We start from the raw sequence: 12,244 nt of genomic DNA, 5'->3' as shown, positions 1-12,244 counted from the left end.
AAGTTGCACATTTGCACCCATATACAAAACCACCTTGTGTGATTTTTGGCTCCTGTTCACCAAGGCTTATCACAGAGATCTCCCAAAACACAGTTAGCATTGTGTTAAAAGGGGATCCAATGAGGCACATGACATCAGCGTCTGGACGGGGTTTCCTGTTCTACTCGAGGTGCCAATCGAGGAGAAACAAACTTAAGTGGTTCATATTCCCGGAGTGATTACTATAGGGTGCATGGTCACATCTTGTTACTGTATTGATAGCTGATAAGGCACAGCTGGCTGGACACCGATTTGCAAGTTCCATAAAGAAATTCAAGACTTAATTACATGCTTGCTACAAAAATAGTCAACTCAAGCAACAACAAAACTACAGTACTCTCACTGGAAAATATTAAGCTTGGGAGCAAATATCTAAAAGGAACTATTAGTGATAAAATCTGCCATTCTCTGCCATGCAAAACATCCATAGAGAAGCATGAGCCAAAACAACATAAACATAAACAAAAGAGCAGTGGAACAATACGATCTCCATATTTTGTGGCCAGTAGTGTTGTCTCGATACAAAATTTCAAACTCAATTCTGATACCAAGGAATATACTCAGTAACAATTCTAATACCACAATGATGATAAAAACACTCAATAAAAACCCACACTAGAATGTAATTTTCAACATTGTAGTACTTTCTTTTATATTAACATATACCTTATACCCGCCTCAGTTGTCCAGGTAGATTCCATAAGGTCCATTGGCATACAAGTTTAGTCCATGGGCCGATAGCTCATGATCATTGGAAAGCTATTCATGAAAGGTTCATTTTTGTCCAGTGATAGTGATTTTTTAGTACTGATACTTTTTCAAATGAGTATCTAGTTTCAATACTAGTTTTAATATGAATTAGTATCTGATTTTCGATACTTTTGACAACCCTGGTGGGCAGTAATGAAGATAAATTAAGACAATGTGTATAATGGATTAGTAGGAGATATGCTGTATTCTATTAAAATTATGTTAAGTCTTAATTAAAATTCAAAGGGAAATAGTACACACACAGACAGAGATGAGTGTGAAGTGCTTAGCTGGTTTTGTTGGTGCTGCACGATTCCTGAACTGTGACACACTCTCGTCAGCAGCCTCACACATTCAGTGAATCACACGTGAGACAGAAGAACACAGCCTACCAGCTGCAAACAGAGAGCGTGCAAGAACATATACAGACTAAAGGTAAAGAATTATTTCTTTTATTTAAATAGTGTTCCCTTGAAGTTGTGGCGTGATATACAGTGCTATGAAAAAGTATTTGCCCCCTTACCAAGTTTTACCTTTGTTGTACCTTTGTCACTATTAGCCATTTCAGATCACGCAAACTTTAATATTAAACAAAGATAGCGCACAAGTAAACACAAAATTCAGTTTAAAGTGCCAATTTTATTTATTAAGGGAAAAAAGCCATCTGAAGCTACATGGTCCACGTGAAAAAGTAATTGCCCCCTAAACCTAATAACTGGTTGAACCACCCTTAGCAACAACAACTGCGGTAAAGCGTCAATAACTGGCAATGAGTTTTTCACATTGCTGTGGAGGAGTTTTGGCCCACTCTTCTCTGCAGAACTGTTTTAAATCAGACACTTTGGAGCATTTCTGAGCATGAACTGCATTTTTAATCATGCCACAGCATCTCAATTAGGTTCAGGTCTGGACATTGACTAGGCCACTCCAAAACCCTCATTTTGTTTTTAAGCCATTCAGAAGTGGACTTGCTGGTGTGCTTTGGATCATTGCTGTAGAACCCAAGTGCGCTTCAAATTGAGGTCAGCAACTGATGGCTGGACATTCTCCTTCAGGATTTGTTAGTAGAGAGCAAAGTTCATAGTTCCTTCAATCACAGCAAGTTGTCTAGGTCTTGAAGCAGCAAAGCCCCAAACCATGACACTACCACCACCATGTTTCACTATTGGCATGATGTTTTTTTTATTATCAAATGCTGTGTCCATTTTATGCCAGATGTAACAGGATGCACTCCTATGTTTTGCTTTGCGGATCATCAAGACGTTTTTTGCAAAAAGTGAAGCGAGCTTTTATGTTCTTTTTGTCAGCAGTGGCTTTCATCTTGGAACTCTGCCATGCATGCCATTTTTGCCAGGGCTCTTTCTTACCTACCACCTTGTGAAGTTCATGGATGACACAAGTCTGGTGGGTCTCATCACCAAGTGTGACGAGACTCACTACAGGAAAGGGGTAGACCTTCTGACCATGTGGTGCAGAGACAACACCCTCCAGCTGAATGCCAGCAAGATTAAGAAGATTGATATTGACTTCCAGAGAGGCCACAACCAACACCCGCCACTGACCATCAATGGTGCTGCTGTGGACAGAGTGAGCAGCACAAAATTCCTGGGGGTGCACATCAGGGAGGACCTCTCCTGGACAACCAACACTGCATCACTGGTGAAGAAAGCCCAGCAGGGCCTCTACTTCCTGCAAAACCTCCACCAAAGCTGCACTGACCACAACAGGAGCATAGTGAACACAGCCAGGAAGATCACCACTCCCCTCCCTGCAAGACATGTACACCACCCGCCTCACCCACAAAGACCACCAGACTCACCAACAGGCTGTTGGATGCTGAACTCTCTCCCCTCTCTAACCACGAGGTGGCCAGGAAGCTAGAAATCTGCTTCTCCCCAAAAAACACTTGGACTTTTCCATTTATTATTATGTATTCATACACTTGGAAGTGAGAAACACAATTTTAATTCTTCATATGTTTCATATGAAGAATTGACAATAAAATGTGTGAATTAAATTGAATTATGGTTGAGTCATGAACACTGACCTTTACTGAGGCAAGTGAGGCCTGCAGTTGTTTAGATGTTGTTCTGGGTTCCTTTGTGACCTCTTGGATCAGTCATCGCTGTGTTCTTGGGGTAATTTTTGTAAGCCCTGCCATGCATGCCATTTTTGCTGGAGTCCCAATGATTTAGAAACCTTTGTAATCTTTTCCAGACTGAAACTGTCAATTACTCTTCTTCTTATCTGCTCCTGAATGTCTTTGGATCGCTGCATGATGTCTTGGGTTCAATATGGCCAACTTCACCTTCTCAGACAGATTCTATTTAAGTTATCTCTTGATTTGAAAGGTCTGGCACCAATCAGGCCTGGGTGTGGCTATGAAACTGAACTCAGCTTTTCATAATAATATGATTAATCACAGTTACCTTCTCATTTAACAAGGCATTTACTTTTTCACACAGGATCATGTAGGTTTGGACAGTATTTTTCTCTTAACAAATAAAATCATCACAGAAAATGTTATGTTTACTTGGGTTATCTTTGTTTAATATTTAAGTTTGTTTGATGATCTGAAACAGATATTTGTGACACACATGCAAAAAAGTAGAAAAAGAAATCAGGAAGGGAGCAAATACTTTTTCACAGCACTGTGTGGTTTAAGTATATAACACTATTGATACCTTGATAAACGCTTTAAGTGATTGCTCTTTGTTTTTTCCAGTATGAAGGAATGTGAACTTCATGCAAAGCTGATTACCATGTGACCTACCCAAGTCATTCAGGCTGTGTCTGCTGAGGGAAAAGAGACCAGTGCCTATCTGAGCAGATGTGTGTTCATGCACCCAGCTAATTAAAAAAAAAAAAATGTAGAAAGGACGAAGGACCCGAATACTCCTCCACTGAAAATGTGGGAGGAGAGAATGATGGACAATGCTGCATGTGAGAAAATGCTGAGGAGGGTGGATGTAAAGGATGAAGTAGTGACTGAGCAATGGGACGGATTTTGTTTGTATATGTGTAAATGTGTGTTTCTGTCAATTTTGATAATTTTACAGCTCACTGTTTTGTTATTTGTTTTATTTTGTTCTGTCTTTATTTAATATGAAGAAAAATATAACAACATAACTGAATTATATACTTTTTTTAAATAAATGACAGCCACAGTGGTATAGTAAATGGCACAATGTAGGATAGATTCTCTGAACCCAAATAAACTATGTGAGAGCTCATTTCAGTTTGGAATGTCTAAAACACATGACACCAGTTTTGGATTTAAAGCAGTTTTAAAGGCTCAAAGACTAAGGAAAAAGAGCATCACAGCAGTTGTCTGGGCCAACAGGGCAGTGGAGCCTCTTTATTGGAGCCACAGTCTCTCACTGTGTGCGGGTATAATGCTGTGAACAGAGTAGAGAGAGAAGAGTGGCGAGAGAAACTTCAGCAGCTCAGCTGCTGCACTGGTCCGCAATGGCACAGGGTGACACTTGTGTGAATACACAAGTTCAATGAGGCACAATGACTGTAGATAAAAAGGAGGCTTTAAGAGGCCAGTTTCACCTGAAAAGTTATTTTAGGGCACTGTGGAAAGACTCTCCCTGCACTTGACCCCCAAAATGACAAAAATGACAAGTATGCCTCAATAGCATAATAACCATCACATTCCTAACTTTCTGCACTACTCACTATTTCAAGAGCTATATACTTGGAGAATCTGGTCTTTGGTATTGTATAGTAGAACAAAGTAGTAGTTTAATGCTGTACTGCGGAGGATAGTGTTGTCATGATACGTTCAAGTGGAGAGCAGGTTGTTTAAGGCCATCTGTGAGAGGGAAAGAAGTGTGCTTTGTTTGTAGTATTTAAGAGCCAAGTCTACTCCACTGCTCACTGCGGCCCCGTTTGTGTTCACTGACACTCTGCTGTCTATTTATTGTATGCCACTGAACAGACTGCTGACAAAGCTGCCACTGTCTCACCAACAGCTCTGCTGTGATAAAACAATCACAACAGCCACATCACTAACGAATAAAAAAACAATGGTCATCTACATATGGCAAAAACTATATTTTCTTCTTGAAAACTCAACTTGGAGCAAGAATTCTGATTGCTGACCTTGGTCTGGATTCTCAGGCAAAGCTCTATTAATAGCTGCAGCACCAGAAAGAGCAGGAGTCCTAAGTCAGCAGGCTCTGCTTTTGGGCTTTAGATGGAATGGGCATTTGATTAGAAAGAAAAACAGGACTCCCGAGGTGCCTTCTAACTCATGCCAGTCAGCCCGTTTCCAAGCACCACTCCACTGACACTATGATTCCATGCAGTGAGACACCAACTTAAACATTACTAGTGCTCTAATTTAATCCTCATTTAATCTAATTTTAGTTCCAGTTCAGTCAATTAAATATAATCAGTGATTTATATTTCCAAAATGCTATGTAGTTATAGTTTGTATCAGAAAATGGCACGGGCTAATATAGGTATTAAACATAAACCTGTCTTCAGTTTTGGAAAAAATTAAACTCAAGTCATGTGTTATATGTAACTATTGTTGTACCTCAAAAGATTCACTAAGGCCAGAGGCTGAAGCAGTTGCATTTTGTGGCATTTAATCTCTGACTTTCAGCCCTTTCAAATGTTCCAGGTTAAGCAGTCAGATATTGGCTCCCTGTGTGCTCCATATTATGACATATACTATCGAACCAGAAATAGGAGTGAGGCGGCGGACAGTCTGTGGAAGCAGGTGGGGTCAAAGGTCAAAGTCAGTGAGCAGTTTACTACAGCTCTGTGATGGGACAAGCCTCAGGAGGCCCCAGAACTTGAAAGACACTGTGGAAATAACACTCAATAAAGACACATCTTCAATGAACAGACAAACATGTGCACGTATATAAGGACATTTTCATCTCAAGAACTGTCCTCAATATACTATGCTGCAGAGGTTCAGGTGTCAAGGGTACTGCAGGGTCAAGACGACTCATTTTATTTTAGACATTAATTATATTTTTGTTTCTTACAGATGTTATGGAATGCTCGTATACACACAGAAGCATGATAGCTTTTGTAAAGCAGTAGATCTGGTTGACCAAAACATCACAGCTGTTTGTATAAAGGTCTGAAGTTCCATGAGGTGTGACACTTTCCTCACTGCTGTGGTAGACCTACTGTGGTTTCCTCTGGCTTTGTCAGAAATATTTTTAGACCAACCTGTCTGATTTGGGAAAAGGTGTCTATGGAGATAAAAATACCATGAAGACTTCCCTGTGGCAAAAAGCTTTCACTTTACTGCCGGATGTTTTGTTGGTTAGTTTTCAATGTTTTCAACACTAGAAATAAGGAAGCCATTAGCTGCTTGCAGTGCCTAATTACTAAGGTTAGGTCTATAAAACAGTCAGTAATGGGCATCAGTCCTCATGTGTCTTTCGAACCACTTAAAACAATAACATAGATGCTGTAATTAACCCTACCTCACACAGAATACAGTAAATGTGTGAGCAGTCTCAGGGCTGTCATTTAGATGCTTAGGCACTCTATATTTTAGCAATTTGACTTATTACGTTTGTTGGGAGTAGCCTCCCATTAGAGCATATATAGATGAAAAGGTATGAAAGAATGATGAATAACAGGTTCCTGACTGATACAAAAAGAAAATCTGTGGTTGGACAAACGTTTAAAGTATTCTTAGAAACACATCCAATGGCAATGGGGGGGTGGGTGCCCACAAAAACAGGCACTGTTGAGAAGAGATCGGTCTAGACAGCAGATCTTAGAGGTGTAAACAAAGTGGTAAACTTAATGCTATGTGACTGAACCTGACATTCATTAAGTAACCACAAGAGCCAAGATCATCTGAATAATAGATGAAACTATTTTTGTCCACACAAAGAGTGTGGGTGTGTGCCATGTGAAAGTTTCCACACAGCAGTAGTAAATATTGCTGAATGAAAGGCCCATGCTGGGGTTTCGTTCCAGTGTCCCATTTCAAAAGGCCTCACTGTGACCTGATACAGTTACCCACAGCCCTGTGAGTAAGGTCAAACAAAGAAGAAAACACAACGCCTGCTGTCTGGTGTATACCTGGTCAATATCTACAATGTGGAACAACCTGAGATCTATGGCAACTACTGCAAATGATGCAATGTCTGTCATATCCATAGCTACGTTCTTTAAATATTGTGGTTGTCTTAAAAATACCCCAATGACTTCCATCTATCATCATGTCACAGCATGCCAACACATTCCACACTTGACATCCACCCAAGTGCTTAAATATGATAGAATCGTCTGAAAAATATCACTTAGGACTGTGTGGCTGTGCATTCATCCTATAGTATGAGTATATGAATAGTGAACATTTGAACCCAGTTGTTTAGCTTACCTAGAGCAAATGCTATATGCCTAAACAGGACGAGTATAATAGACATTTCCATAGGGGTTTAAAGCATCCCTCAGCAGATCCTTTGCCTGATCTCTTCATCGCTCCTCGTCTTCCTCATGGCTTGCCTGGCATTTCCTCTCACTGTCCAGCAGTGCAGTGAGAGCATCTGGAACTGTTTTCTTTGGGGGAGAGGACTGGGTCGCAGTTGAGAAGCTCGCTGGTTTAGGACACACAGAACTGTCACTGTGTGTAAACAGAATACACAAGTGAGGATCGGAGCTCACAGCTATATCAGAGGCCAGTGTAAACTTTAATGTCATCAAACTGGGGAGCTGAAGGGAAAGTCATGTGCTGTTCAAATCAGGCTGCTCTAGGATAGTATAGTGGGAATAATACAGTGTCATGTGACAGATTCAAGATGATCATAATAGTATGGTAGACAGACACTCTCTCACCACTGAATATATAGTTTGTAAGCTTAAGCAGTGGGTGTGGTTCATTATTCAGTGTTCTTGTATTTTATGAACAGTTTGATAATTCTGTGAAATTAAGTAAAATGGAGCAAATATGCCAAAAATAAAAGCTAGTAAACCATTTAAACTGCATCATGCCAATTCACCACAGTCAGTAGGAGAGTCCAGAATCTGTCTGAAGCATTTTCCCAGAAGAATCAAGATGAGATCAAAGACTGTCTGAAAAACATCTTCCTACTGATATCGATCCCATGAGGGTTTACTGTAACTGTCCTGAACAACATGCACGATGTAAGGTCAGACTAAATACATGTCTTTGAATCTCAGTTGGGTATATTATGCAACTAAGATTATTGTTCTCACTGCTGCTATGTACTCAAAAAACAAACGAGGAAAGATCTAAGGCTAGTTACCATCTGTGGGCAAATATTCTTAAATGTCATATTTTTAGTAGGCATGTTTATTGTAGAGGGGTGACTAAACTGCAGAATGAAGATTGAGCTGTCCCAAAGGATAATCAAAAAAGTTAAAAGTGCAACCTGCTTAAGAGTCAACTCCTCTGATCTATAGTCATATAATGTGGGACCACATTTATGGACAAAGTGGGCTAAAAACCATTCATAGATTTCAGTTATGCAAAACTGCTTCAATCAATTATAGGAGTCTTAACAAAAGCAGTTTGTCTTTGGCATTTGGCCGACTGTTAGCAGTAACATGCTCTTGTTGGGGGCCATGGGAACTGGACTGAAATTATTTATAGCCAGTGACGGACTATTCGGGGGCCACTTCTATGTGGCTTTACAGGAATGTGTAGGGTCACCGTCTGACTAAACCTTTGGAGGCTGGAGTTCGGGAGGCGTACTCAGACTGACGTGGGCCATCTGCACAGATCAAGACATGGGCCAATTAGCTTCAGTGTGCTGAGCAGGCCCAGCAGGGACAGGAAGAGAGTGAGAACTACAGGAAGTCAAGATGTAAAAAAAGGACCAAATAGGGCAATCCAGCCACCCATTTTATAGATGCCACACTTTAAAAAGAAATATGAATCAGAAAATGTGAACCAGTGGTTCTCAAACAGTCGCAGGGTACCAATTGTGGACCACAAGCTTCTTTTTAGTGGTGCAGAATTACATAATTTTGTAATGTATAAAACTACTATAATCCTATTTTAGACCTGGTTTCAATTCAGTTTAGACCTGGTCAAATATTTTCTAATGTGGTGAAAAGTTTAGGAACCACTGACATAGATGATTAACATAAGGTGCCTTTATGCCATTATGGGTATATCCCAGTATGTTATTGCCATATTTAAAAACATTTCAGATCCTTTGTCTTTCTGTAGGAAACCGTAAGCTTATGCCCATGACAGTTCGGAACATTCTTGACAGCTCACTTTTCAAGCAGCTCACTTTCACCATTGCTTACCAATGCTTAGAACATCCTCATATTCAAGTGTTGTGTGCCTGCCTGGTCTTTAAGCCAATTGTTTGTCTTCACATCAAACTGCTAAGACCCACTGGCCTGGCTGTCAGGGCAGGGCAAACCCAGGGGCCCCAAGCTCAGTGACACAGTGGTGCCCATCACAATATCATCAGTGCACCCCCATACAAGCTGGGAGGTCTGGACACACGTTTGATCCCCAAAGAGCTAAAAGGCAAGGGTTTAGTAATATACCACTATATGTACTACTATTACACTTTTAACAATACTACAGTGAGGTGGCAGCTTTAAAGTAATTCTTTACATTGATCATCAGTCACACCCTTCATTCTTATGTTCCCTTTGCATAATCAAAATTATATGTTCTTCTGTCAGTTCTTTTTATAGCAATCAAATATGTCACTGGGTGTGGTGAATTCTGTTCTTCCAGTTCTTAAATTAATTCAGTGAATGCACATACCAGCTCTTGAGCAGCAGATGAGAAAAACAGAAAACTGCAAGGGGAGAATATGGAGGAAAACTGGCATTCACTGTGTTCTCATGTTAGCCAAGCTAATAGCCCAAGTGCAAGTATAGATGGGATAGTTTTTGCTGCAGTGGTAAGAAAGCACAGGATGCTAATGGCTAGTTGAGCAAAAGCCACAGTGGAATGTACCAATGTGCAGCAGGATAGACATACTCAGCGTGTACGCCCCCCCCCATTTTTATAGTGTTCAGATGGCACTGCCCAGGCTCCCTGACATCACCCTGTCTGTCAAAAAGTGTGGTTTCAGGGCAAATTAAGAAACAAAGGAAAAGCCAAAACCATGATATTACTCCACCACACCCCAGCCATGAGTGGTTTAAGGCAGCGGGCGTGGGCACAGGCAAGGACATACCAGCTATGCCAACCTGGTTTCGGAAACTGGCCACTTCCGGGCGGCACCAAAATGTGATGTTTGTTTGTGTTTGATGAGAATAACGTAAAGGGTGTGGTGTGAAGGGCTAAATTTATGTAGGAACAGACTGTATGGGTTGCTCAGCAGCGTTCGCAAGAGCTACAGCAGACCAACTGAAGTGAAGGTGTAGGCCACCTGCCTCCATACGCCGCAGCTTTGTCACAGATGATTGGAATGCTGCTACTGAGGAAGGAACCACGCTTGTCACACCCACAACAGTCCACTATATCCACCCGTCTGTGAACTGTTTGGACTTAAAAACAAATACGCCCCCTTTCATCCCACAAGGCCCGGGTCAAACACAGCTGTGGGACATGTAAGTGCTGACAAAGTGGGATGTTGATTTTGACACACTGGTGACAGGAAAAGGTGCAATTTCTAGTTAGAGCAATTCCAAAATTTAAGAACCGCTATAGAAAACAATCAACCAACCATCAAGTCAAATCTAACAACGATAATATAATTTCACTTGTAGCAATCTATCATCAACAGATTCTGAATGGTTTGGATGCAGACTCTATTCTCTAACCAGTCAAACAGTAAATAAAGACAAAAGAAGATGACATGCCATGCCGGACTGATCAGATTCTCTGCTGTCACTGAGAAAGAAAAGAACAAGAAAGACGTGACTTAGGAGAACACGCCTATTCACACAATGTAAACTCTTTGGTGTCAAGTGAAGCCCTGCAGGACAAAACACACAAACATGCTACCTACTACACATCCAAAATTAACTCTTCAAGCATGTTCATTCACAATTTCTTCTCAACAAGTGCATAAAAATAAGCAGACAACAGATGAAATAATTAAAGCCAGCAACAACAATGTCCTTTTCAGATAATCAGCATTGTGCACTATTGACCTAGATCAGCACCAGCAGCAGGATTAGAGAAAGTCCAGTTTCTTACCTCATCATCTGGACAGGACAGCAATTGATCCATGGAACAGCCCGGGCATATAGGGGAAGATAAAACATTCAATTAGAAACATCAAGGCATCCTACAATTATAAGTGTTGTAACTTTCATAGATATTAGTTTGACACAGGCCTTTATACACTATATAGGCCTGTCACGATAAATATTATATCGACTAATTGTTCAATACATGAAAACTGGAACATTTTTTTTAAATCGTGTGTACATTTTATTTCCACTACTGGGAAATGTTTTGTTATTTTTTTTAGCTATATAATAAGATTTAAGACTTGGATTGAATTAAGGTTGAATTAATATAATATTACCCATTACAGATGGAAACTAATCACAAAAGTGTTTCATTTTGCTATTTATTTATTTATTGCAGCTCATAATTTTTTAACAATATTGTACAGTTAGAATAGTTTTTGTGGTTTCAATCTGTTCTTTGGGTTGTTGTGACAGTGGCGTACATAGATTAAATTCTATTGTCTATATTTACTAAATCTGTTATCGTGACAGGCCGAGCACTATATCATATTCTTTCTTTTACAAACATAGGAAGTGTATTTAGACTAGATACATAGCACACCCCAGTAGTGATGAGTGACCTCTGAATCAGTTTTGATTAAACTGTGTTGACATTTGGCCAACATACCGCTCTAATGGGGGTTTGGATGCTTAGAGGATTGTCTCCATATAACTCTTCAAAGGTATATCCTGCTTATGTGTCTCATATAAACTAAAGCTTAGGGCTCTTGGTGGCTTTGTTGGTTCAAGAAGTCTTATATACAGAGAACTTAATATAGCAGTACTACAACAGAAAATACTATTCTTCAGTTTATAGATATATGAAAGGACTGTATTTAAATTATATAGCGAACCCACAGCAAACAAATATAGGGCTCTTGGTGGCTTTGACAATTTATGTATACAGAAAATACAATATTGTTTTAAGAATAAACAAATGTGCGCTAATAAAAATGCTATATCTGCATGACCAATGCTAATGATGACGTGGGAGCTTCTGTTTACATCTGCTTGAGTAAAGATAGGCCTCCATGAGCCACTGCCAGGGCTTTCAGTGTCCTGCATCTGGACAATATATAATGCATGAGCTGCATGTTGCCAGTGCTCCTTAAACTGGCCCCTCAACACCAAACATCACTTCTAATGCACTTTGATGATTACTGGTAAATAACACTGTGATTTTAACTGACAAAACCACCATTCGAAATCATCCCAATTAAAACAAATGCTATCATTACTGACTTAAACCATTAAATTCCAGGGCTATACTCTAAAGTCTATTTGCTTG

Source organism: Boleophthalmus pectinirostris, unplaced genomic scaffold (assembly GCF_026225935.1).
Source record: "Boleophthalmus pectinirostris isolate CB_2022bp ecotype Guang Dong unplaced genomic scaffold, ASM2622593v1 HiC_scaffold_9, whole genome shotgun sequence".
Classification (NCBI taxonomy): domain Eukaryota; kingdom Metazoa; phylum Chordata; class Actinopteri; order Gobiiformes; family Gobiidae; genus Boleophthalmus; species Boleophthalmus pectinirostris.
This window is presented reverse-complemented; position numbering follows the sequence as displayed.